The following is a 26,842-nucleotide window of genomic DNA, read 5'->3' on the forward strand; positions in this document are numbered from 1 at the left end:
GGATCCTTTTGACAACTATTTGCAGTGTCTGAGCATTAAGAATATAATGTATTCATATGCTGAACACATACAGACAGCACTTAATATGAAGTTTCTTTGCATAATACAAAGCAGTTCTGCTGTCTTTAATGAATATTTTAGCACTGAATGAGGTAAACAAAACCAGGTTCTGAAGGACAACGAGTTTCACCCTGTGTTAAAAATCTCTCTTCAGGGCAAAACTGCACCCAAACTATGGTGGGTTTTTTATTATTAGTTTTCTTTTAAGGACAAAGATTTTCAATATTTTTCTGTGCCTGAAGTGTAGGAGCCCAGTGTGTCTGGTGTCTCTCAGGGCACTGTGCTCACAGCTAGAGGGTCACAGTCAGGTTTTGGGCCATAGCACAGGTTTTTAAAAGCAACAGTTGAAGCATGGAATTATTTACATAAGCCACTAAACGCTCTGGCAACCCCATGGCATCCTCCTGCCATGGCAATTAAACTGAGACAAAAGCCTCAGGCAGCCCTGCCTGACAATCCCATCCTGTTCTTCACCTGCTCCACACCCATGCTGCAGAATATGCAACCCAGTACTGCCCACCTAAACTCTTCATCAAGTGCCAAACTCCAGTTTTGGAGGGTGTTTTACAGCGAGCTGTGGAAAGCAACTTGGAGAGCTGTAAGGAATGGCCAGGATGACAGTTTGAGGGCTCCCTCCTGGTGACACGTATGAATCAACTCCATGGCGCTGCTTTCGTGGGGAAAACAACTCGGCCTTGCTGAAATGTCATTCCTAGTGACTACAGAGAGAAGTTTATGGGGCTTGGTGCATCCTTTTATTTAGTCAGGGAATACTCACTGGCCTCAGTGTGTATCATTTGATACACATATTCCTCTCCTACCCACAAGCCTTAAGCACACACTCTGGTTTAAGTGCATAATCCTCATCCCTCTGCTCTTTAGGGAGGGGAAGGAAGGCAAATGCATTAAAGACCCAAAAAGCAAAGTGACAGAATATGTTACTACATGGTTCTTAGCAAAAGAATTTGTACATGGCAGGAAACCAAATCTGCTATTAGTAATGAGTGTACATGCAGCTACATTGTAAATCACAGCACTGGGAAGGAAGCAAGAAGCACAGGGCAAACACTGGATTTCAAGAAAGAACCTCTAAATCCACCTCCAGGAGGAATTAGATGAAATAATAAAGAGAACTGTTACAAGACACTGAAAACAGGCTAGTGCTGGGGCTGTTCTTATACCTTGATATAATTATTTAATACCAGTACCTCGTTCAATATCATTACACTGGTGTAAAACGTTCAGAGCCACCAGAGCTTGCCAGGGCTGGGGCAGCAGCCCCAGCACAGCCCTGCTCTGCAGCACAGCACTGGGAGGCTCCCTCTGCAGAAGGACAAGCCCCTGGCACGGCTCAGCTTCTGTGTTACTGCTGCCAGGGACCTTCCCCTTGCCTGCTGCCCAGCAGCCAGCTTGGCTCTGCTGTTTTCTGTCAGCTCTGCAGACCTCCCCGCACCGTGGGGCTGTGTCCTGCTGAGCTCCCAGGCCCCCTGAGCTCCCTGTCCCTTCCCCAGCACCAGCCCCACCATCAGCTGCCTGGCTCCAAATCAAAGCTCCCAGGAAGGTGAGGGGCCTCATCTTCCCCACCTCCACCACTTTTCCAAGCACTCTGAGTTTCTAAAAATCCAGCTTTTCCACCACTTACTGCTCTTTCCTTATGTGGCTGTACCAAAACATGGGGTTGAGATACTGCTGAGCCCTTTGCTTCTCAAAACCCACCTCTGACTATTCCACATAGAGGCAGCTGCTCTGATGAGCAACACACTCACACCTGTCCATACCTTACAGCTTCTCCATGGGTGAAGATCAGCCAGGATCAGGCCTTTGGAAAGGTGTCCAGATGAACGAGATTAGAATCATGACATTGTCAGCACAAGGCTCCCCCCACAACTTTTAGGTGCTGAGGATTGGACATGGTCACGCTTCCCACACCAGGGAGATGCTGAAAATGGAAAAAGATATTTTCATTCAGAAATAAACCAAAACATGTTGTGAATGTTGGGGATAATATCAGACCCTGTGAACCATTCATTTCACAGTTTTGAGATTCAGCATCTGTGTTTTGCAATATGTCAGTGCTAAATTCATCACTGAATATTGATATTATTTTCCCATCTCCTGGTAAGCTAATAGTACAGATACAGGACACAACACAGGCTGCTGTTAGCAAGTCATGGCATGAAGTCATCTTTGATGAAATGCAGCTGTTCAGAGTCAAGCTGTCTGATCACAGTGAAGACAGACATTTCCATTGCAATCTTTCACAAAAGATGATTTAACTCAGGAGGATCTCCCTATAAATTATTCTTAAAACTGAGATAGGAATTACTTAATTAGTGCATTGGCAGGCATTTCAAGAAAAACTAAAATAAAATAAAATAAAATAAAATAAAATAAAATAAAATAAAATAAAATAAAATACTAAGTGAAACATACACCATTTTCCTTTTTTTAGCTGACAGAAAAAGAGGCTAGACAGTTTTAGGTATGAATTTCTGAGCTGCAAGTACCTGTCCTAAGTCCATTCTTGGACATAACACCTGCCAAAGGGCTGGAAGCAGCAATGCATTTATGTTTTCTGCAGGTAATGCAGAATTAGATTTCCACTTAAAATTATAAACAAGATTTATTTTATTATCAAGTTCAAGCTACAGAGTGTTTGGCCACTTTCATGTTGAGTCCAATACCTTAAAAAACTTGCAGCTAAAGACCATGACAGCAGCAGGAATTTAACGTGAGAGGGGTTCAGACTGTACTCTGGCTTTTTACACTTTCTGCTGAAAGGATGAGAGGGCAGGACTGAGACCTACTCTCCATGGCACTGTAACTTGCAGATGGGCAAAGCAGATCTGGTTCATTTCACAAAGTGGGGTCAAATCTCTGAAGGGCTCCTGCTGCATCACATCAGCTGATGGATGAGCAAGGAGCCAGGAGAAGGAAAAAATTAAATGTCCATGGTGTGAGGCAGCATTTACACAGGCCTTTCTGAAGCACAAGCCTTTTTCATATAAGATGAAAAGGGTTTTTTGTATGAGTTTTTCTTGTAGTCCAATTATTCTAGTTACCAGTAATCAGTTTTCTCTTCTATGGTTCATTTATAGTGAAACTGATGAGGCTTTTCCACAGCACTTGCCTGCTTTCACAAGTTGTGCAGTACATTGTCATTAGTGAACTGTCCACTCAGCTCTGTCTGAACACTCCTGCCAGCACTAAAGGGTGGCTGGACCGCCTCTGGCCTCGCCATGCACTCTCACAAGCACTCTGATATTGGGCTTTACTGGCTCTGTGTGCATGCCAGCAGAAATGACACCTCATGCCATACGGAAATTCACCTTGCAGCCAAAACATGGGCTGTGTGTTTGGTTTGGATGAGCTGCCACCACAGTAACAGAGAGGAAAAATACATTTTATATATATGAGCTTGTTTTAATGAGCTTGTTTGTAAGTAGTAACTGTTTTATTAGCTCTTATATGTATTGCTAACCCTTTAATTGGTGTTTTTGGATTGCTGTAGACTGCTACTGAAGGTAAAACGTAGTTTTAAGAATTTTAATATTGTAATCATGGAAAAGATTGCCATGTTATCATATGAGAAAATCTGCATAATGCAGGTGATGATTCTGCTGTGGTCTGCTTTCAGCAGCAAATGTTCAGTGTCTGTTCATCCCGAACCAAAATTAACATTTTCTGTGGACTCATAGATACTTCTGGTCTTTACAGTAAAGCCTTAACATAAAACTGCCAAAAAAATGGAGGAGGACTCTAGACAAATTTCTGAAAGGCAAGACTTGCTCCATAACTTTTTTTTTTTTCAGTCATACAAATCTGTGACTTAAAGGTAAGAAATAGAAATAAACATTGTGCCCATGTGCACTTGGGCATTCAGTTCTACCCTGGCTTGGCTCCAGATGTCCCAGACTTGCAGCTCACTAAGCTGTCATTTACTCCCTTCCATGCAAGATTTGGGATGTTTTTTGAAGACCTCCCAGTTCAGGAGTTTCACAGCTGCCTGGGAAGTTCAGATGACCACTTCTGATTAAAGCTCAGGTGCTCTCCTTCCCTTTGCATCCCCTCCACTCCTCAGATGCCAGTCATGGGTATTTCCCAAAAAAGGGAAACATTCAGCTTACATGGCAGCAATAGAACAGTTTTCAATCTCAGTTAACCTTTACAGCAGTAACACTAATTTGCAGTCTGTTCATACTGAATGCTAAAGTCTCTCTGTTTCCTGCTCTGAATTTCATTCTGTGTCAATTAGTGCTATGAAGTCAGTCTAATAATGATGTATGGTTAGCACGGGGCTCGTGTCTGAGAGCTGAGAGGAATGCACAGAGGACAGATAATTGAGATGGCGCCATCAAAGCTGTTCAATGCTTTGTTGAAGTTAAAGGGTCTAGAAACGTGCTATAAAAATATGTTTTGACATGGGTACTGATAACATTTAGATATTTCCAGCAACTCTGTTGAAAATAAATGAAAAGGTCCAGCTGCATGAAGGTGAAAGGACATAGACCTGTTCAAGCCATTGCTGTACTTGCTATACTGAAGAATGATGTGCAAAAAAAACCTCAACCAATAATTTCCAAGATTGCTGCTAGGCTTATTTACACCAACATGCTGAAAGCAGCACACAAATGAACAAAAGTGATGCCTACCATGTCCTCTGGCTTTTTCCATATTGCATCCAAGCTCCTGCTGGAGACTGACAAGAAACTTTAAAGAGCAAACCTGTCAAATGTGAAATCAGTGGATCAGTGGAGCACATGAGGTGCTCCAAAGGCAGTGGGAGGCAGGGCAGTGAGTTCCCTCTCCCAGCACAAGGGATGCCTGGAGACTTTGGACAGGATTCAGCACAGCTGACTCGAGCCATCAGCAGAGCAGAGCACATCTGGAGGACGTTTCACATCAGCAAGGACAAGAATACCCGTGGCTTGCTCTGGGTGAGTGACATGCTCTTGGGGCACAACCAGCCCACCGTGGGGAGAAGACTCATGGGAGCCACCTTTGTGTCATCCTGGCACCACTGCCTAGGGTCAAACGCTGCAGCCAGCCCCAGACTGAGCATCAGAGCATTGGCTCTGGTGGGTCCTGCTGTCCCTGGGATCACAGCCACTGGTAGGTAACAGCAGGAGCAGGTCAAGAGGTGATCTTCACTCATACAATGGGAGCTACACGGGAGAAGCACAGGGAATATGAAAGCTCCAGCCCTTTACTTTCCCAGCCCTTTCCCTTTCAGAGCAGCCCTGGATCTGTTCCCAGATGACTCTTGCAGTGACAGGATCCCCAGAAGGTGGGAGATGGTGTGCAGGGTTTGCTCACAGTGCTTCCCATGGCTCACACCCACCTGGAGCGGCCGGCACAGAGCTCGGTGCTGTCACTGCTCCAGGCTCCCACTGACTCTGACAGCACCCACTGACATATCCATGGGCTTCCTGGCACATCAATCTTGATCTTTTTTTGGCAATGGCACATTGCATCTTCCAGAAAAGAAAAAAAAAAAAAAAAAAAAAAAAAAAATCAAATTGCCTCTATTCCTCTCCATTTCTCCTTGCATTTTGGCTTGTAAAAAAAAGAGGTGGAAGTCAGCAATGACCTCATGAGGCTCCAAACTGCAGCTTTAGGCTTTCCACCTCAGGAAAACTGTAAATGCCTGTCTGCAGATGCACACAGAGCTTAAGGAAATAATGGGGAGAAATTAGACACTAATTAGTTTCAGAAGAAAAAGAGAGGAATGCAGCTGAATAGCTATGATGCTGCATCACTGAGATGCATTAAAAACCCAAACGAATCTCAATGTCAGCCAACGCATTGCCATAACAAATGAACGTGGTGGCAAAGGGTAGGCTTTGTTGCTAAGCTGACAAAAATAAATTAGTCACCTGTCAGTACTTGCTTAGAATTTACAAACACATCAGTTTTTGAGGGAAGAGCAGAAAATAGTCAGCATATTTTTCCATTAGAGCACTGTGCAGAGAGAACTAAGCACTTTGTTTTCATTTATGCCGTAACTTATCCCCTGCTGCACAGTAAAAGCCTCCTCCTGGGAGTAAGGCACTTCTCACCTGGAGGGCACAGAGCTGCCCCAGCTGAGGAAGGCAGCAGAGGAAGACACAAGTGCTGGAGGTGACCCAGCACTGGGTGTGACCCTGCAGGGCTGTGCTGAACCACAGAGCCCCAGTGCCTCATCAGCGTGTAGCACCCAGCTGCAAAACTCCTCTGCTCCAAGCCTGCTCACTCTCAGGCAAAACCAAGGAGGAGCAACTGCTCTTTGTGGGCAAATTCCAGCATCTACTGCAGAATAAAGACACAAGGGTTTACCTTGAGCCACAGGTCTCCCCTGCTACACCTATACATGAGCATCATCTCTGCTTCCCCAGGTTTTGGATGCAGGGTGTCTCTCCAAGTTAGAAAAAAAAACAGCTTGTTTTATGGGGTGATGGGGATACTAGGAACTAGAACCAAGGGAATACTGAAAAAAAAACCCAAAGTGTATAATGAAATAGCCAGGGTTAAAACAAACATTTTCTGTCATTAATTTATTTCTATATTTTGTCTTCAACTTCTACATGCAACAAAGCAAGTCTTTAGTAAAGCTAAAAGATTGAATAAAATACTTAGGATGTCTAAGAAAATTTGGAATTTACATTAAGCATTGATGTGGTTAGACTGATTCAATCAAGTAACCAAAGCATTGCCTACAAATTACAGGTCCAGCTGGAGCAGCTTGAGCCACAAGGGAGTCAGGGGTGAGCAACCCCAGCCCAAAAATTAGTCACAGGAGTTAGTTGGGAAATCATTACGAGAAACAAGAACAACGATCTGCCACAGACGAATCCTAACCCAAAAAAGGACGTGATGCTCAGTCAGTCAAGTGATTTGCTACAAATTATTTGCCCAGGGCCAATCTTGCTGCTGAAGCCATCAGTGAAGATGCACTTCCTGGCGAGATGCAGGAATGTAGTTAAGTCTAACAAGCTGCTGTACACAGCACTTTAATTAGGGCAAATGAGGAAAAGATAATAAACCAGCAGGTCAAACGAAGAAAAAAAATCTGTAAATGAACAGAATCAAAATATTGCTTTTTATGGTGACAAGATAAAAGCTCTAAAATGAGATTTCTGAATTGCAGTGATACCCAAACTCACACCAAATAGGGCACAGGAGACAGTGAGCAGCCCATTCAGCCACCAGCACAGCAGCCAGACTGAGCTCTGACCCCACCAAACACAGGAATTTATCCAGGTTTTATTTCAGCAGCAACAAATGGCTGGCTGGGCAGAGCTGTTGCAAACTGCAAAGTAGGAGGCAAGGACAGGTGTGTAATTTCTTGAAATGTCCTTTTAGGGCTTGTGGCACAGAGACTCTTTTCAGACACAAGCCATAAGGCTGAGAAATATCTATCATGCTTAGCTGTGGAAACAGGGATTTTATGAAAGTGCGATCACGAGGTGATAATAAGAATGTGATTGGAAGTTGATGTGTTATTGCTTAATTTAGACAGAGGAAGGCTCTTTTTTTGTCCATACCATCTGCCAGCCTAGAAACCCAAGGAATAAAGGCACAAGCTGCAGATGGCTTTTATAATGGCTGTACTCAAGCAGCAGAGGAGCAAGAAGGAGAGAGGCCATATAAATCAGGCAGCAATATCACCATGGCTGAGCAATAACCCAGCTGAGAGCAGCATTCAGCAGGAGCAGAGCAAGCAGGAGACACTTTCCCAGTTGGCTGCATTAGGATTCAGGTGCAGGACAGGAAGCAGAGCTGGACCCTCACAAGCCTGTTGGGAGCACTGACATGGGAGCCTGGTGGGAGCAGGGAAAACAGCACGGCTGCACACACTAACTGCAGCCTCCAAGAAAAACAGATAAACTCTAAAACTGCATTCACATATGCAACAGTTCCCAAGCTAGCTCTTATCCTTTCTTTCCTCTCTTTTTTTTTTTATTTTTGGGAGGGAAGAGAGAAGGAGAGTAGAAACTAATTTACTTCAAGTCAGTAGAGAGAAAAACAAGCTTGGAGGGAAGACACAGGGCTCAGCAGGACAAGCAGAGACTTCTGCTGGCAAAGCAGTCCCCTGAGATGACCATCTGAGCTCTGCTGGGGAGCTTGAAAGGGCTGCTGTGCTTATCTTGTTACAGCAGAGCCCAGGTGTGCTGGACACACAGCAGTGCGGTGCAGCGCAGGGGCTACTTCAATGTTTTCCTCTGAAACAACCAGATCAAACAAGCTTACACAAGCATGTATAAAAAAAAAGGCAGCACAGCATTAGTGGAATTGGGCCTCCAAGTGGGACTGGTGGCACAGATTGACAGGAGAAACAGCAGAAGGCAGAGGAGAAAGTAGGGTTTAATTCTATTCATTAAAGAGACACACACATTAATTTCTTCGCATTTTTATCAATACAGAGAATACCAGCTTCTTTGCTGCCTCACTGCAAATCAGTAACCAGCTCTGCCCTGGATGCAGAGCCTGCAGCCAGGGAGAGGAACACCAGCTATGCCTTCAGCTGGAAGGACAGGCACAAATCAGAGTTGTTCATCTTGGGGGACAGAGGGAGAGCTTCTGCTGCTGAGTTGGTGCATGCCAGAGGCTCCTGAGAAGCTGGGATCAGCACACAAGAACACATCCAACAGGCACCAGGTTTGAAGTCAATGTCATTCTTTCAGCACTGGGACATCCCCAAACCCAACAGCCCCAAGAGCTGAACCAGTGCCTCTGAATCCCAGAAATTCTGGGATTCCCACATGCAGCCAAAGGGAGCCATTTCAGATAATGGGATAATTTCATTCCTGTGCCAATGATACCTGTTGCATCCATCACTGGAAGATGTATCTGAACACCACGACTGGCCCAAGCTACAGCTGCTCAAAACCAGTCCCCAAAGCAGCACTGGAAGATTCAGGGCTCACTTGATTCAGTATAAACTCCCCTAAAGCTCAGCAAGACTCAACTGCTCCCTCCACAGAAGTCAGCCCTGCCACGACCTCACATGACAACTTGAGTACACATAAAAGGAAGATACAGCTCATGTCCCATGCTGTGTACCTGGCATCATCCTTTATCCCTATGCAAAGCAAATGTAAAATGTTACTGTGCCAAAACAGCAGGACTCTACAATTATTGTGGGTATTATCTAAATCCATCATTTACAAATATGCACAAATAGTTCCAGTAGACTCTTTGAACAGAACCAGCTGTTGAGCAGACAGGGCAGACTCCAGAGAATGATCAGTGATGGATCTGTCGAAAAAATACTAAAATTGAACCATTTTCTTGCTAAATGCTTGGCAAGATACCAGAAATTTTGCCAGAACATCACAGAAAAGGAGGAGGGAGAAGTGGAAGAAATGAGGAAAAAAAAGCATTATTGCAAAAAATTATCTTTTTTTTTTTTTATTTCCCTAATGCTACTTTTCACTTGGAATCCTTTTTAGTTTGGCATGGGAACATGCCTTATGATAACAGATCAGAATTAAAATCACTGTTTTGACTGATCCCACATAAGCATTCTTCTTCTCACCCACCCCAGATCTTTCTCCCAGGGAAAATTGTGCGAGTCAGAGGGCTCCTTGCCAAAGCTTCAGGGAGTTCACATCAGGCAGTCTTAGAGAACTAGGGATCCTAGAAGACAGGGTAAGAGAACCTAGTACAGTGTTGTATTTTAGCCATATACAGGTGCCCTTAGGACTGGACTGGTCTCAGGACACCCAGAAACATGCACCCAATCTAAGACAGGAGCCCCACAGGCACAATTTCTAGCTATGTTCAATAATCTTCTGCAGTTACACAGAACAGATTTACTTTAGAAAAGCTTCAGAACACTTGCAATCTATAGTTTTTCTATTTTACAGGCAATCAGATGTTTCTGGGCTATTTTGATACACAGCATTACTCTAGGAAATAGCACACTACCAAAGAGCACCGATAAACAGGCTGTTATTTAGGACCACACAAGCAAGGGCAGCAGCATCCCCTCCCCTTCCTGCTGGAGCAGGACTTCTCCTCCATCAAGGATTTGTACCGAGATCAGTGTGGTGGTGCTGGCAGACACTGCCACGAGCAGCAGCCACGTGAGACGGACACATCCTTGGTGAGATGCTGGGGAAACACCAAGGGCAGTGCTGGCCTGAGCCGTGCGAGGGAAGTGCAGGTTGCTGCCGTGCCCGGGCTGCCTCAGGTGAGCCAGCTGCCTGCAGGGACACTCACTGCTCTCCTGCCTTCCCACCTGGAAGCATCAATCAAGCAAGTTCAAACAGCAGCACACACACTACGTTGCCCAGCCAGTAACCTTAACTATTAACTCAGGAGCCCCCGGGGTGGGCTGAGATCGGGAACAAGGGCTTTCCTGCAGAAACATCCTTTACTGAGGGAAGAGAACAGGAAAAAGCAAATCAGTGATGCAAGAGATGCCTCAGACTCTATCTGTTGTGGCAGTCCAAGTTGTGAGAAAGCCCCGGGGTTGTGTGTGGCATACACACATGCAGACTGCAGAACAACACGCAGGGGAAGCCTTTTCCTTCCCAGAGCCATCAAGCTGTCTGGAGGGGGAGGTGGGTGTGCTTCACCTTGACCTGTCCATCTGGTCCCCATGCTCTAACCCCCGGGGTGGGGTGGGAGCTGCCCTGTGCCAGCAGTGCAGGGGTGCCAGTGGCACAGGCAGCCAAGAGCAGGGGTGCCAGTGGCACAGGGAGCCAAGGGCAGGGGTGCCAGTGGCACAGGCAGCCATGCCCCCCTGCACTGCTGCAGCTGCAGGGCTGAGTTCATCCTGCACAGCTGGGAAGGAAATGGAAATATGATTATTTGATGAGGGGAGATTAATGGTGCCCTGCCTCTCAAACCCCAAACCACGGCAGGAGCTGCACACTGACACTCCTCTGCTGCATCTGCCCTAGCACAACAGCTCCAGGAGAGGAATTGTGAGCATTTTCCTTTGGCCTCGTGCTACTCCACCACTCCTCAGCTGATCCTGGGAATGATCTTTCAGAGGAGTTTCAGCATCCCCTGGCTCTAGGACAGCCTTTCCCACGGCCCACTGCACCCCCAGCCCCAGAAGCCACAGGATCAGGAGCCAAGGATCTCTGAGCCTGGCTGCAGCTGACTGGGAGAGGTTCCTCTGCCCTGTTCCAGGGGATCTGCACCTGGGTGATGCAAAGACCCTCACCGGAGGCAGAAGTTCAAACTTTCACCGGGGGTGATTTAGGGTTCTGCAAATCCCAGAGGATTCAAGCCACTGTTTTAAAGCAGCCCTGGCTGATTTAGGAAATACTCTGGACATTTTTACCCCCCAGGATGTGGAGGGTAGGCACTCCTTTGGTGGCACCAGCTGAATAGCTGATTCACACAGGCACCAGCAGGCACTCCAGCAGCTGAGGTTAATGGTTTGGCAATCAGCTGGGGCTAACCATTGTTCTCTAGTGATGTTTCTTAGAGTGCAAGGGGCTTTCACAGGAGTAATTCAAACAATTATTAACCGTGTACTACCTTGGTAAAAGGGGTTTCAAAGGGTCAGGTTTATTTCTTCCTAAGTCTGTTCTTCACTATTACTGCAGGGTTTCGGCTCAGAGACCACTTGCAGAGCTGTTAAATGTTCATCCCCATCAAAATTCAACCTCGAGTGCAGAGGATCTGGCAAAGTATCTCTGGGCCAAATCCTCCCTGGGACTGTCTTCTGATCAGCCTCTCTTTTAGAGTTTAATGAGTAAAAATATATCTGGAAATAGAGCAGAGTGGTGCCTGGAGAGGGAAGAGAGCAGCACAATTGAGCCACAGATGAGAGCAGCGCAGTGTAGGTCAGACTGGTGGAGCTAAGGCCCACCAACAACAGCTCAAAAGGAATGACATAGCACAGACAGCTCCCTAAAACACTTGTGAGGAGCTCTGAAAAATGGCCAAGCTGGCCAAATCAAGAAATAAGCACAAGGGTTCCTGGCTTCACATGGCACTACTGAGATCAGGTTAGAAAAAAGCACATTCAACTCAAGAGCCAGAGTAAATTCAAATATTAAGGTAAGACCCTTTGAGAATGGTAGAGAAAAAGGATACAGAAAGGGAACACAAATAAATTCAGTATGGAGTTGAGAGGACAAACAAATATACAAGGGGAAGAAACAAATATACAAGGGGAATGATGAGAAGGCAAACGTGGATGGAGCCCTTGATGTCTCATCTGTACAAATCTGCAGTACAAACCTGTGCTCACCCATGTGTTATTGCACAAATGCTCAAAGTGGCTTCATACAAACACCTGCCATTGCATGAAGGCAGAGACTTGAGCATCAGCAAAATTAGTCACCATTCCTTAATCTTAATTCTCTATCTCAAAACACACAGATAAGCCACAAAATCTTTTTTTTTTAATTAAAAAAAAAAAAAAAAAGGAAAATGCAATCAGTTGCATAAGATGAATAGTAAATAATCAGAGAAAGGCCTTGGCAGATTCATCACAGATTAAAGAAGTTCAGGCAAATTATTCCCAAGAAAAATCTTACAGAGCAAGCCATTAGTGGATTGGTTTACAGAGAATGCTCATAGGAGGGGGCACTGGTATTTGGATGAGCTGTTTGCAATGAACTCTGCCACCTGTAATACTGAAGTACCTCACAGCCTCTCAGCAGTGTGTTTGCTGTGAAGCATCACAGCAAGAACCTTTTGTACCAGTTTGGATTGGCAGCTTTTTCCTACTCCCTTCATGTGGAACACGAGTTTCCTTTCAACTGAAAGTAAAAGGACTTCCAGAAACTGAATATCCCAGCAAAGGGAACAAAAAAAAAAAAAAAATCTTCAAATTGTAGGGGAAACAACTGGGGAAGATGAAAATAGTTTTCAAAACAAACAGAAGTGTTCATAAATGCAGGACAACTCGCTCTCTCCTTTGCTATGGTAAGAAGAAAAACTGACTGAAGATGGAGTGTGGTAGAGGTCCCCAGGACTCAAATCACACTGATTTCTGTATTATACACATAAATAAACAGAGAGCAGCATAGGGCAGCTTGCTCCACACAGGGTTCACAGAGGGGACATGTTACTATTTACTACACAGCACATTAAAATGACAGTGACACACACCACTCAGAGGTGATCATTATTACTGGCTGCTTAAGGGATGATTTGAGAAATGATCTGTAAATTTAATTTTTAATTAAGCCAGAAGCCCTAAGGGCCTTCTGAGTTCAAGCATTAAGGGGGGGAAGAGGGGGAAATCAATTCTTGGTGATGGAGAGGTCTAGTAGAATCTAATAGGCCTGGGTAATATATCAAGAAGCTTTTAAGATCAGTCACAGAGCTCAACAGAGGAAAGCCTAAAACCCAATTTCAGATAAAAAACTATGCTGTAGAGTGGAATGGATGGTCACCATTGTTCAAACCTCTGAAGAGCTACTGTCTTGAGCTCTGAGACACGTATTAGTCAGAAAATAGATAAATTATTAACACCAGCATGCAGAACTTCACAGGGAAGCCCTCATGCTTCTCTCCAACCACATTGGAAAAGCAGTCATGGCCAAATGACCTTGAAATCTCCCTAAAGCTCCAGCATGGCCAGAAAGGGCTACACAAGCCTTGATTGATGATCAGTCATCAGAACCCCTGTAAGGAGGTAAATTTGTGCTGAGAGGCAAGTCTAGCTCCCTTGGATGCACAGCACACGTCTGTCAGGTTCATGGCAGCAGCTGTGGCTGGAAGGGACACGGCTCTGAGTGCCCCTGACCTCCACAGCACAGTTTCACCAAGGGTTAGGAAATCACAAAGTGAAGATTTTCCAGCCCATCTCTTGACTCCAGGCTCACAGCACCAGGTGAGGTGTACCAAGGGTGCTGTGAGAAAGGACCAATGTTAGAAGAAGGCCACTCCTGTCATCTTTGAGATATTGTCATGACTGGGGGTGTCCCCAGTGACTGGAGAACAACAAACTGCACTCATTTGCAAAAAAGGCCAAAAAGATGCTCTGGGGAGCAGTCAGCTTTGCCTTGGTTGGTGAGAAAGTTACGGGCTCCTCTTGGAATTCTGAGAAGGCAGCAGCTTGGATCAATCAGAATGGACTAAATAATGGTCAGCTATGCCTGATCAAACCTGACTGCTGCTGTGGGAGAACATCTGGAGCTGCAGGTAAGGGGGAGCTGTGGATGCCCCTGATCATCTTTTACCCTGACTTTCACAGTGCTTCCAACACCACCTCCTACAGTCTTTTATACAATTTAATGTGCATCTAAAAAAAAGTGGAAGAGACAACTAGATGGGGAAAGAAATGGATGGTTGGGTTGTAGAGGCAGGGAGCCTGCATCAAGATCTGTCCTCCTTGGGATCTTTATCAGAGACCTGCAGGAGCTGAGAGCCCTCTTGCCAGTTTGGAATGACACCATCCTGGGGTGAAGAGCTGAACCAGGGCAGGGCTGCCACTCAGAGGGAGTCATGGGCTGTGGGAAACACCAAAATCTTCCCTTCAGCTCACATCCAAGTCCATATGCATATTTTCAAGAAGGAAGCTGGGCAGAGGAAATGAGCGAGAAATGAGATGAATGGTCTTGTTTTCACAAACCTTCTCTTCTGAGAAACAAGTCATTTATCAAAGTGCTGTAATCCTACCAACTGTCATAACACTTGGTCTAATTACATCTGGAGAACAATGAGCTTATGTTCAGGAAGAAAGTGTCTGCAACAAGGTTGGTAGAAAAACTCTGCTGTGCATGATCTTAGATCACAGGTCCAAATGCAAGAACAAAACTCCAAGAAGGGGTTGGTGATGTTTGTATAAAGCAAACTCCTACTATTTGGCAATCAAAAAACTGGTTAGTTCATTTTCTGTATTTTCATAAAATGCTATTCCTAGTGCATTAATCTACACCAGGGAAGCTCTGAAGTGAGTTTTCAGATTACATGTTTGGGGGGCAAGTTGCAAAATCCATCTTTTGGAAGGCTACAAAGCACATTCAAGAGTTGTTAAAAATGCTGAAAGTTAAAATTGCTGAAAGTGCTTGGGCTCAGACTCCACAGTGCAGAGGTACTGATGTCATGGTGGCTCTCAGCAAGTCCCCAGCAGGTGGATTTATCCTGGGAGGACCTCACACGGCTGTTCAGGCACCGGAGTTCCTGATTTGACACCAGAGGCAGGTTTCAGCAGCACCAAGGGTACACAGAGATTTCATTGACACTCTCAGAGCAAAGGATGGAGGGAGGAGAGGGAGATCATCTCAGCAGCAGCAAAGCCAGGCTCTTAGGAAAAAGAGCCATCATTTGGATTCTTGATGCAGAGTCTGGGGACCATCTGCAAAGCACGATAACACTTGCATCCTGGATAAAGGTGCCAGAGTAAGGAGTAGACAAAACCAAGATACACAGTAACACAAAGCAATACCCACAAAATATGAGCACTGGGACCAAAGAAGATTGATTTTCATGGACAGCATCTAAAAGGTGACTGTATATAGAGTTCTCCCCGTGGTTGGGAGCATTACTTGATATCACATTGAAAGAAATCTAATTTTCCATCAGTGTCCTGAATATATATATATATATATATTACATACCATCTTTTTGCTGCAGGCAGAGCAGCAAGGAAGGGATCAAATGAGAATAAGCATAAAGAGGAGTTTATTAATCACCCATGAGAAAGTATTTCCACACCACCAGTGCATCCCTTGCTGTCTGAATTTTACCCACAGAAGAACTTGGGCCTAGGGCTCCAGAAATCACAATTGTTATGGGACTTCCACGAGATGTTGAGGCCACTAGTACACACTGAGGGACAGATCCCACCCAAGTGAAATGGCCACTACATCATGATATCAAGGCACCCAAGGTCACTGACACCAACTGCTTGAAGCAATGAGGTGACCCCTTGTAACAGCAGAAAACACAGAGACACAGAGCACTTCACAGGCTGACACTGGCTTTGCCCTGGAATGGTCCCACAGGTCGTATGGAAGTTGTTAGAAGGAGGAAGGTGTTTCCAAGGAACAGAAAGCACTTGTAGGTAAGTTGTATTCCTTTCAATTTATTCCTGTAAATTTTGCACTTGCTAACCTAAAAAAAAATTCAAATTCTATTGAAACAAATTAAAAGGATTTCTAGTTTGTCACTTTCTTACCAAAAAAAAAAAAAATTATCTGGTGAAGAAACTGAAAACTAGACATCAGATGATGGTATTGTTTCAGACTGTCAAACCTGATTTAACTCAGTGAAATTCTGGTGCCAACACACTGCCTCCCATGGCTTTATTTGTCTGGGCAGGCACTTGACAGCAGCTCAGCCCCCCCAGGCTCACACTCCAGGATCCAGGTGCATCCCGAGCCTCCCCAGCAGAGACAGAGTGAGTTTTTCACAAGTCTCCTCTCAGCTCCAGCCGCGAGTCACCATTTGCACACGGGTTAAAGCTGGGACAAGGTGCCATCACAGACTCCTCAGTAACCTGGGGCAGAGGTGAGGATTACCCAGCTGCTGTCCCTGGCCTGCTGATGCCTGCAGGGGTGACAGAAGAACTGCACATGGCCCCGTGGGGAGCACCGGGAGGAAGAGCTGCTCCCCTCTGGCCCGTTCAGCTGAGCCCCCAGCCCAGCAGGGCTGGCAGAGGCTCAGCCCTGCCCTGCGCTCCCAGGGCAAGCAGGGGCTGCTGCCAGCAAAGCTCAGGCTCCTCCTGAGGTCATGTTTTATGGGCACTTAAAAATTAATAGGGGGGAACATAATTAGAGCTATGAAATGGGTGGGTGGAGATGTGCCCTTTGCTGCGAATGCAATAATAAAATCAGGTGTGTGTTTGAGGGGGAAAACCCTGGGAAATGTGTTTGAGCCCTGGAGAAGGAACACACAGAGACACCACTGAAGGGTTTGGCTAAACTCCCCACACTGTTACACCACCAACCCCTGCTCTGGGGCTGCTGCAGCAGCTCCTGGGCTGAGGGTGCAGGAGATTCTAATCCCACCCACCAGACACAGAGGCTGAACCATAAAAACCCTCAGGCAGCCAAACTGTGCAGCCTGCCACCAAAAACCCTCAAAACCAGTCCTTTGAGCAATGCTGGTGCCTCTGCAGAGCCAGAGCAGCCCCAAAGAGAGGGATGATGCTCCAGGGGATCTGCCAGCCCCAGCCCCCAGTGAGGTGATCTCTCCACCTGCAGCCCAAGGGCTCAGCCAGGAGACGTCTATTACCCAGTTTGGTTGGATTTCCCTTTCCTTGGGGATAAACGAGGATAAGTGAGCTTGTTTTGCAATAATAGAGATTTCTGTGTCTCAAAAAAAACAACAAACAAGCAGAAACAAAATAATAATCATCATCATCCAAATTTTAAAAACCCTCAGAAACATTCTTTTACCAAAGAGAGTAACCATGAGACGTCTTCTCAGCACTTCACTTGAGCATGATGCCAGAGCTGGCTGAACTTGGGGGTGGAAGGAGGCAGAGAGGGGAAAAATAAGTATATTCGAGGTTAGAAACCTATCACTCACCATTCTTCAAGAGAAAATTCTGAATTATTATTTTCTGGGAAAGAGAAGTTTTCATTTTGATTATTTTTTTAAAATACCTTTCATTTTTCATTATTTTCAGTTAAGGTAAAGGAGAAAAACTGATAGAAAATCTGATAAGTGAAACCTTGCTTGACCTTTTCTTTCTCCATAATTTTATTAGAAAGAAGCTGAGAATGCCTCCTCCATAAACCCTCACTTTTTACAGCTATTCCAATCTTCCTGTGAAAAGATGAGGGGAGGAAGTGAGAAAACCCAAGTCCTAGATTTAAGGCAAAAATAAGATTTCAACAAAAATACATTACATAAAAATCCTACAAGTCATTAATTTCTAAAATAACCCCCCTTCACTTGACAACTTTTTTTTATTTATAGGTGCTTGACTACCAGACTGCTATTCACTGATGTTATTCAAATATAAATTCATTCAACAGTCTGTAATTCTAGAAATTATGCATTTAGAGCTTCATTTCAGATGCACTTTATTCACCATTTGTTGTTGTCCTGCTACAGAGGCACCCAGCATCCAGCCAGGCAGGAAAGCACCAGAGATCCCAGGCACTGCAGCTCTGCAAGCCTTGAACCCCTGGCTCTAGAGAGAGGCAGCACCACTCACATCCCACCTGCTCAGCAGCTTCAGGTGTGTCAGAGAAAAGTCAAACTCAAGCTCTGCCCTGACCAATTTGGTGGTAACCTGTTATTACTATTATTAGTCCAAGAAATGGGCAAGCCTGCCCTGCTGTCCCCACAGGCAGCCCCTCCTCTGCCTCAGCTCTGCCTCCAGGTTTTCCTCCTCCACCCATTAATATTGGGTGATCATATCTACCTGACAAGAGCCATGGCTCATCTAAGAGCACAACGTCCTACAATGACAGCAGCTGTGTGGTTTTGTTTCAATTTTTTTTTTAAAGCACCATATTCTGTTTCAGCTGGAAGCAGGACACTGACTATGAAAACTGGCTGATGTGCCAGCACGGAGTCTGAGTAACACAGATTGAATTAACCTCCTGAGGTGTCCCTGTGGGAAAAAAAAACATAACCATTGCTTCTGCTTAAAGTCTGTGCTTCCCCAAATACAGCTTTAAATTCGGGGACATTGGAAAGGCTCAGGCCCTGCACACACAGGGTGCAGCTGCTGTCTGAGGCGCTTTGCACAGCTGCCCAGCTTTCAGCCTCCAGTGGAAACGTGAAGTCAGCAGGGACCACCCAGGAGCACCACATCCACAGGTAGGGTGCCAGGTCTGCCCAGATAATGCAAATTTTCTGTCTGCTCCAGCTTTACAGCAAAGCTTCTTGACTCTAATGTAGGAGCAACTTGGTCACAGAGAAGAAGCCCACAGACCCAGCGTTAGTTTCCTTCCAACAAATGCATAACTATTTCCCTTTGCAATGATAGAGAGACCATTATTTAGGTTGATACACAAAGATGGGAGAATCCTCTGGTTACACAGTGTTAGTGTTGCAGAGCCTGAAATTAAACTTCGATTCCCTTACAACTCAAGACAAGTTCCAGACAGTGGGCTGAAAATACATTTCAAACAGATCTTCAACATTCAGGACCATCTGTTTCCTTTTTGTGTGAAATATTTTTATTTGCTTCAAGTAATGATCTTAAACAGATTTTAGGAGATTTGTTATTAATAAAGGAATGTGAAAAATTTGCAGGAAGGCAAAAACCACGTTCTGCACCTGGGTCTGCTCAGGAGCCTGGGCATTGCTTTGAAGACTCTGTGTTCTCTTACATCCCTAAGTCCAGATTTAGGTTTCTGAATAAAACAGGTTTCAATCTTCAGCACTAAACCACCCTTTGTGTAACATTGTTTAGGAGAGGGAGCGAGGAGCAATTTCCTCACCTGAATCTTCCCCGGGAATATGCAGCCTGGCGGGCAGAGTGCAATTAGGCAGGCTGGAATTCGGCCAGGACATTAAGGTTAATGGTCCTACAGCTGCCAAGTGCCACAGGATGCTTAACGAGTGCAAGCAGCAGAGGAGCCAACAGCACATCTCATCCAGAGCCTGGCATCTCCACCTGCCCGCTGTCCTGCCACAGCTCCCCCGGGAGCCCTGTTCCCCTGGGGACGAGGGGCTGCACCAAGGGCAGGCAGGGACAGCCTGCTGCTGCCCCCAAACCCATCCCTTGCACACACCCAGGAGCCAGAGGACAGCACCAATGAAGACAGGATACATTTCCTAAAAGCATAGACAGTAAGCTCTTATTCAAATCATGCCAGAGGCTGTATCATCACTGGACATTCAGCAAGAGTTTAATACAACCAACACAACCTTCAGTCAATGCTTTCTCCCCACATCCATTATTATTATTAAAGCTCTGTTTTGGCCAGCACAGATGTATGAAATGCATCACACCAACTGGAACAAAATGCATTATCTGCCTCGATTAAAAAAAAAAAAAAAAAATAGAGCTCCCCTCTTTTTTCTAGGTGCAGCTTTGCTGCTGTGAGCAGCCATGTCCAGGGGAGGACACAGTGAAGTCCCTGAAGGTACTGGGAGCACTGTGCTTTGAGTAACCCTGCATGGGAAGGGACAGACACCCCATAACTTAAGCAAGAGATTTCCCATGCAGTATCTGTATTTCCTTACAGATGCTGGAGGAAGAACCCCTGCTCTGTGCTGTGCACACCCCTCTTAGCCCCAGGACAAGGGCACTGCTCCACCTCTGCTCTGCTGCTGTCACCCACAACGGGTCATTAGCTTTGGGTGGGGACTGCTCCTAATAGCAATATCTGACCCAAAATTAGCACATGGGTACAACAGGCATGAAGTGCCAAAGCTGGGCCATGTCAGCCTTTTATTGACTGTAGTCACTATCTGTTTTGCAGCTGCTGTCTGCATAAGTAATGAATAAAGCAGTAAATCTGGCAGGGTTACCAAACCCTTTCATTCAGCTTCTCTTGAACCAGTTAAATTCTGCTGCAATTCATCTGCCAGCCGGAGCCCCAGGGAGACACTTCCTGGAGAAGGGAGGAGAGGGGGCTTTATTTCAGTGCCCTGCTGTGGAGCATCCAAACCCAATTCCCTTTCAGCTGCAATCCTGCTTTCTCTCATTTTTATTGAGGCAGGGAGCAAGACTGAGACTCTTTTGAACTACAGTATCTTTCCCTCTTCCAGGCACAGGTCACTGATTTCAAGACAGAAATCTTGGATGCTCAGGTTTTCTTTTTAATGAAAATCTACGTTGGCAATTTTTTTGCCTATTTTGTCCAAGGCAATGCCACCAGAAGTCACTTGCTGTTGTGTCCTTTCAGAGAGAAGCACTTCTGCCTCCCTGTGCCACAGGAGGATCACACTGACTTGGTGGTATGGGGAGATGCCACCACCTGCCACGAGGCAGGACCGAGTGCCAGGCAGGGCCAATGGCCACAGGAGGCTGCTGGGTGACCACAGCCTGTGAAGAGCCTTTGGCAGCAATGGCAGGGAGAGCCTGGCAGGTACAAACCAGCCAAGGACAGCACTTGGTACTTCTAATATGCAAACAGCCTCCAGATAAATAACAGCAAGAAAAGCTAAATATAAAGCCAGGTTTGTATCTGGAATATCTCTTCCAGTTTCAATTCATTGCTGTTTCTTGATTGCCTGAACTGCCAAGGCTTTGTTTCTATAGCAGCTTTTCCCAGCAGAATGACCTCTTTCCATGACATGGATTCTACCATTTTCTACACTCCTTATGCCTTTTCTGGATCTCATCATGCTCGTGGCATATTACATGAATTTCTGCTTGCCCCAACTGACTTACTTGTTAATAGATCATCTATCTTTGGTATATTTCTTGCCATTTCTCTACTGTTGAAAGAAATTACTGCTACATAGCAGTAAAATCACAGTTACGCTAATGATCAGCTCTGTAGCATGATTTTTCTTGTTTTAATCATCAGGAAGAAAAATCAGCATGTTCAACATGCTATTCAGCTACCTTCCCAGTCATATTTTTCTATTTCAAAATAATTTCTATTCTTTCTTATTCTATAATTTCTATTCTTTTACCACAGGCTCTCCCTGTTTGCACCCTACACGTCATCCTGTCATCTTCACCATGGCTTTGGGGTTTTTTTTGTTTTCACCCTAAATTTTTAGCTGGCAGTCTGGGCAGCATGTTCCTAGAATGTGTGAGACATCAGGACTTGACTTTTATTCTAAAGCACCAGTTTTTATTTTTTTGCCATCCAGCTTTTTTATGCAGGAGCACTTGATATGCAACAGTGCACAGGCTGCCAAGGAGACTCTGACCTGGGACAAATCTCCAATCTGTATTTTGGTTTTGGAGCCATAAACACGACATGCTGGGAGCTCAGTCCTGCTCTGTCCTCCAGACAAGCCTCTGTGTTCTCAATGGCAGATGCAATCTGATCCAGCCCACTGCACTTGTTATTAATACAGAGCTAAGGTGTACTTTATCAATGGATGTGAGTCATTGTTCTCTTTAGGAAAATCCAAAACAGTTTTAACCACTACCCAAGGAAATTCGCAGTTCATTTATTCACAGAGAATAAAAGCTCCTTTTTCCTTGTTCTTAGAAAGCTTTTTAAACTGCCAAAATCTACTTGGGAGCAGGGTAGCAAAGATTTACCCAAAAATCTCAATAAAATTCATTTGGACCTATTTACAAGACAGAATCTACTTGTCAGATATTTTTTTAAGAATTCACTTAGGAAAGCAGTAAATACACAACCCAAGTTTAAAAAAAAATAAGTAGCATGGTACTGTTCCCCACATGCCATCCTACCTAGCAGCGCTTTAAATTTAGTTGTGGAATTCTCTAAATCAACGTGAGTAAAACTGCAGTCACTGCATTAATGCCCAGTGCCTGGGCTGGCAGAGAGCCAGCAGAGTGCCTCTGAACAGTGTTGACAGCAAGTGCTCCTGCAGGCCTGAGATGAAACGTGCTGCAGCCCGAGGTGGGATGTCTGCTTTTCCATGTCCCTGACAGGTTTTCTTCCCACTGTTTTCTCTGTGCCAGTGTCTCCCGTGACTCTGCACATGCCATACCTGAGCTTGGACCAGTTCTGGGTCCACATGTCTGCCAGTCTCAGGTGCCCTCAAAGCAGCCAAAGCCATTCCTGGTAGGGAGGGGCCCATCTCACCCACCTGCAGTGTGGGTGAGGAGGGGTAGACAAGACATCTGCAATGTCCTTTCCAAGTGCACTTTTAAGACCAAGCCCCAGTGGGGTTTTCTCTCAGGCCAGCAGGGCTGGCCTCAGATGAGAGCAAACAGCACGGACAGGTGGCCAAAGTGGCCTTGGGCCAGCTCAGCTCAGCTGCCAAAGGCAGGTGTGTGGGGAGGGCAGGAGGCTGCACCTCCCTTGCCAGCTCCCTGTGCCTCCAGCCTTGCACACCCAGGAGCTGTCTGACCCTCTGGCCAGGCCAGGCCCATGACAGCTCTGTGCTGCTCCCCCTGCTCTCTCCTGTCTTCTGCTTTCATCAACAAATTGCCAGCAACCACCAGGAAAACCCCTCAGTCAGTTTTGGGCAATGTCTCATGATGTCCTGCTCCATAAATGATGTTAAACTGCTTCTTCCAACAAAAGGGGGGTGGATACTGTACCTGTGAGCCCTGCAGCTGTGGCCACATCAGAGGATATCCATGGAAGCCATTAATCTCTTTTAAAATAAATACTTTTTTTCTATTGACATTTTCTTAAATGTTTTTAATCTCTAGAACTAACTAACTTCCTTCCTTCCTCCTTCAGTACATATTAGCCTTTCCCTGCCAGATCTTCAGCTGGAATAAATTTGGCCTCCCAACCCTGATTCATTAAATGCTGTGAATATGTGTGTTCAGTTAAACAGGCCATTCACAGGCTCAATGCTTAGAGATTAATTTTGGCTTGCTTGGCTTGAAAGGTTTGGCATGTGTAGGCCTCCAGTTTCCACTCAAATAAGGACATGCCCAAGTCCAGCCTGTTCACCAACACACCTGTGCAACAACACATTCCCCAAAGAAGCCTTTCCAAAGCAGGAAATACTCAATTTCCCAGGCTCTTGTTCAATTACTGCCAGATATTGTGGAACACAAACATCACTGAATAATATCATTCCTTCAAACACAGAACAGTGATGTTTGAGTAACTGGAGCATAAATATAATTCACCTCAGGCAGGAGATAAATTACATTAATAAAGTGTGGTAGTGTTCTTTAATTAGTTTGATTAGGCATGACAGAAGATGGTATTGTTCAGAAAAGCTTCATTTCCTGAAGTAAGGAATGGTCTCTGTAGATCCCAATCTCTGGGGTTTAGGTGTTTTTTGTGCCTTTTTTTTTTTCCCCCCACAAAGCAAACATTAGCAGAGGTTGATGCTGCTGCACCTGACATTTGGCATCCATGACCCATTTCTCTCTCATACCTGGATTCAGTTGTGCCCCTCTCCAAATGGATCCTACAGATCTTCATGCTCTGGGGGGGTCCACAGCTGCACTCTTCCTCCTATCAACCTCTTCCAGACTCCTGGGGAGACAGACAGACTGTAACAGGCAGTCCCTCTTTTACAAGTCCATTTATAATATACAAAGAGAAAAAAAAAATTAAAATAGAATTGTTATTCATCAAGGTAACTGAAAACCTTCCAAAGACCCTGCCAAGTCACCGTGCCAATTCTCGGTAAGACACAAAGTTCAGACACGGCTCCCGTCCTCTCTGCTGTATGTTATTTATTTATTTACTAAATTTGCTGTGCCATTGGCTCAGTAAGTCCTGCTGTGATGCTCATGCTTTGCAAATGCTGGGAGCTGTGAAGTGTCAAGTCTGGAAGATCTGTTTAACATGGCTTTGTGGTGCCTGGTTGCAGAGGATTTGCTCAGGCTCTGGGCCCCTTTCTGTTTGAGTCAGACCCCTGTACTATGCCCTCAGCTGTAGCCCTGAACTTCAAACAACTGTGTGCAGGTTCCTAATTCACTCATGTACATGAATAAATTCCAAACCATTTCTTTATGTACCTAAATATTGCTGTGCAATCTGTGCAGATTCTTCCTTTGATTTTGCTGTAAGAAAAATCATACTCTTTCTAAACTCAGCAGCTGATTTTCTACCGACATACAAGAAGGCACGATTGTGGTTAAAATTTAAAAATTATCAATGTATGGTTCCAGAACAGCCTGTGTCCCCAGACAGGAGAGAGTCTGTCCTGCCAGAATGTGGGCACCTTGCTGTCACCAGAGCCTGGTGTTGTATGTCAGCACTGCTGAGGTGGATAAAGTGGTCTTTCTTGCCCATTGATCACACAAATCCAATTTGTAGCCTTGTTTTCTCTACATGACACTTACAGGAGACAGACCTGATTAAATATTTCTGTTCTGATCAAGGAGCTCTCACAGGCAATCCTGTGACTGCACACCAAATCCCTCCCCAGAGCTCAGCTGCACGCTCTGCCTGATGGGCTGTGCTCAGCTGTGCTTCCTGCAGACCTGCTTTGACAGCAATGCACAATGAGTTTGGAGTTTTAGGAGCAGAGATGTTCATACTCCTGTCCTTGAGATGCAGCAAAGACTGCTTGCAATCGAAGGACACTCAAGATTTTCACACCTTTCCTGAAGTACACCCAGACAGGAGCTCAGCCTCTCCCGAGGCTCTCTGCTCACTCTCCCAGTTAAGCTGCTGCAGGACCGGGTGCTTTATGAGTGCCCAGGCAGGTGTCAAGGCTCCCTGTGCTGTCTGTTTATCCAGCAGCACCAAAGACTCTACTAACAAGATGATATTGAACTCGATTTACATTTCAAGTGCAGCCTATTCCCTACAGGAATGCTTCTTTACAGGTCTTCTCGCGGCAGGAGAACAACTGATGGAACACAATTCTTGAAGCCACACCAGTGGCTGTTTGTGTGCTGTGCTTGTGACTGCTCTGTAGTGGAGATCACAGCCTTGGTGTTGCTGTCAGTTGAACAATTGGGGATTAACTCCTGCGACACCAGTGCAGCTACCCCAGCATTGCATTTGAGATCAGAACAGGCACTAGCAGAGCTGAGTAATTACAGACAACGAAAGGATGGCAAAGCCCATTGGCTCTGCTGCTTTCTCCCAAAGGCTGTGTGTAGATCCTTTGGAGGAGTACAGCTCAAAATACTGTTCCCACTGATGCCAGCTGACACCCCTGCCCTTCCTCTGGTGCAGAGCCTGGCAGCTCAAAGGTAACCAGAGCACAGTGGGCTTCCCAGGGTGATCACAGACACTGGAGTATGTTCTTGTCTCTGCCCCTCAGCCTCTCCATCGTGCTTAGCCCACTGCTGAGCTGCCCCCACAAATCTGGCACTCTGCGGCTCAAATCACTCTTCTCATCCTTCAGCTCCTTGTACAACACCCTGACCTCTTTTCATCTCACTCTGGAACATCTGAAGTTCTCCCTGACATGGGTTATTAGATGAATTTGAAAGAAAATTCCCCTGAGAAAATTCACCTTTGAAAAAGATCTTCTTGGAAAATTTTGGAGTTCCCAATGGAAACAGGGACAGCAGGAGGAAAGCAGATTTCATTTTGCTAGAAGTGTTAAATAAGCTTTTGATTCCAAGCTAAGTTACACATTTTCATAAATGGGAACACAAATTATTTCTTTTATGCTAAAAGGATTATTGTTTTTCCTGCTAAAATACCTCATTTTAATTGGTTTTTCTAAGATGACACTTTTAGGCACAGACAAGACTAACAGCCCTCCAAACTCTATTTTCATAGGACCATTACATTGCATTTCTTTTAGGTCATCAATACTTATTACTTGTACTGAAAGAATAAGCAATAAAAGCACTTTGTGTCTCTCCCTTGCTACCCTTTAATACAATATGTCCACCAATCCAATTGTTCCATCTTGAAGCATTTCCATCTCCAAAATAAAATTGCATTTTACCGCCAGGATATTCTTTACCCAAATCCCAAACAGCTTGTAGCTAAGTATTAATCCATAAAAACCAGAAAACAATGTCTTATTAATTCACAAAAATCAATATTCCAGTACACTTTTTGGTGCCAGTTCATTACATTTAAGTCTAGATTTATATGCTGCTCAATGGAAAACTGTCCAAAATGTATCTGCTTACCTATAATGAGATGAGCTTATTGTTAAACCTCCTTCCACCAAAGACAAGCTTTGTGACACAACTCTGGTTCAGGGAAAAAGAAAAGGTGATCTTAGAGTGTATGTAATCTTGATGCAGTGGCTCTTTCATCTTTAACAGAGGATAACAAAGGTATCCTTTGGTTTTCTTGCTCATCTACCCCTGTGGCCAGGATATTTTTTCCTAAAAGACCCAGCTCTGTACTTGTCCCAGTGACATTTAATCATGAAGGTTGTCTATCAATTCAAAACCCTTGAAAAAGATGTGGCATCAGAA

The 26,842-nt window shown here is 45.1% G+C and overlaps 1 long non-coding RNA gene across 1 annotated transcript in view; it reads right to left on the reverse strand.

The window, feature by feature from the left end:
• Positions 1-23,964, reverse strand: part of LOC128815345 (uncharacterized) — a 113,550-nt gene extending 89,586 nt beyond the window's left edge. The window contains exons 1-2 of the long non-coding RNA XR_008439621.1: positions 23,872-23,964; positions 1,839-1,999 (exon numbers count right to left, since the gene is read on the reverse strand). This is a non-coding gene — a long non-coding RNA (uncharacterized LOC128815345). The remainder of the gene's footprint in view (positions 1-1,838; positions 2,000-23,871) is intronic.
• Positions 23,965-26,842: the final 2,878 nt, after the last annotated feature.

Source organism: Vidua macroura, chromosome 16 (genome assembly GCF_024509145.1).
Source record: "Vidua macroura isolate BioBank_ID:100142 chromosome 16, ASM2450914v1, whole genome shotgun sequence".
Lineage (NCBI taxonomy): Eukaryota > Metazoa > Chordata > Aves > Passeriformes > Viduidae > Vidua > Vidua macroura.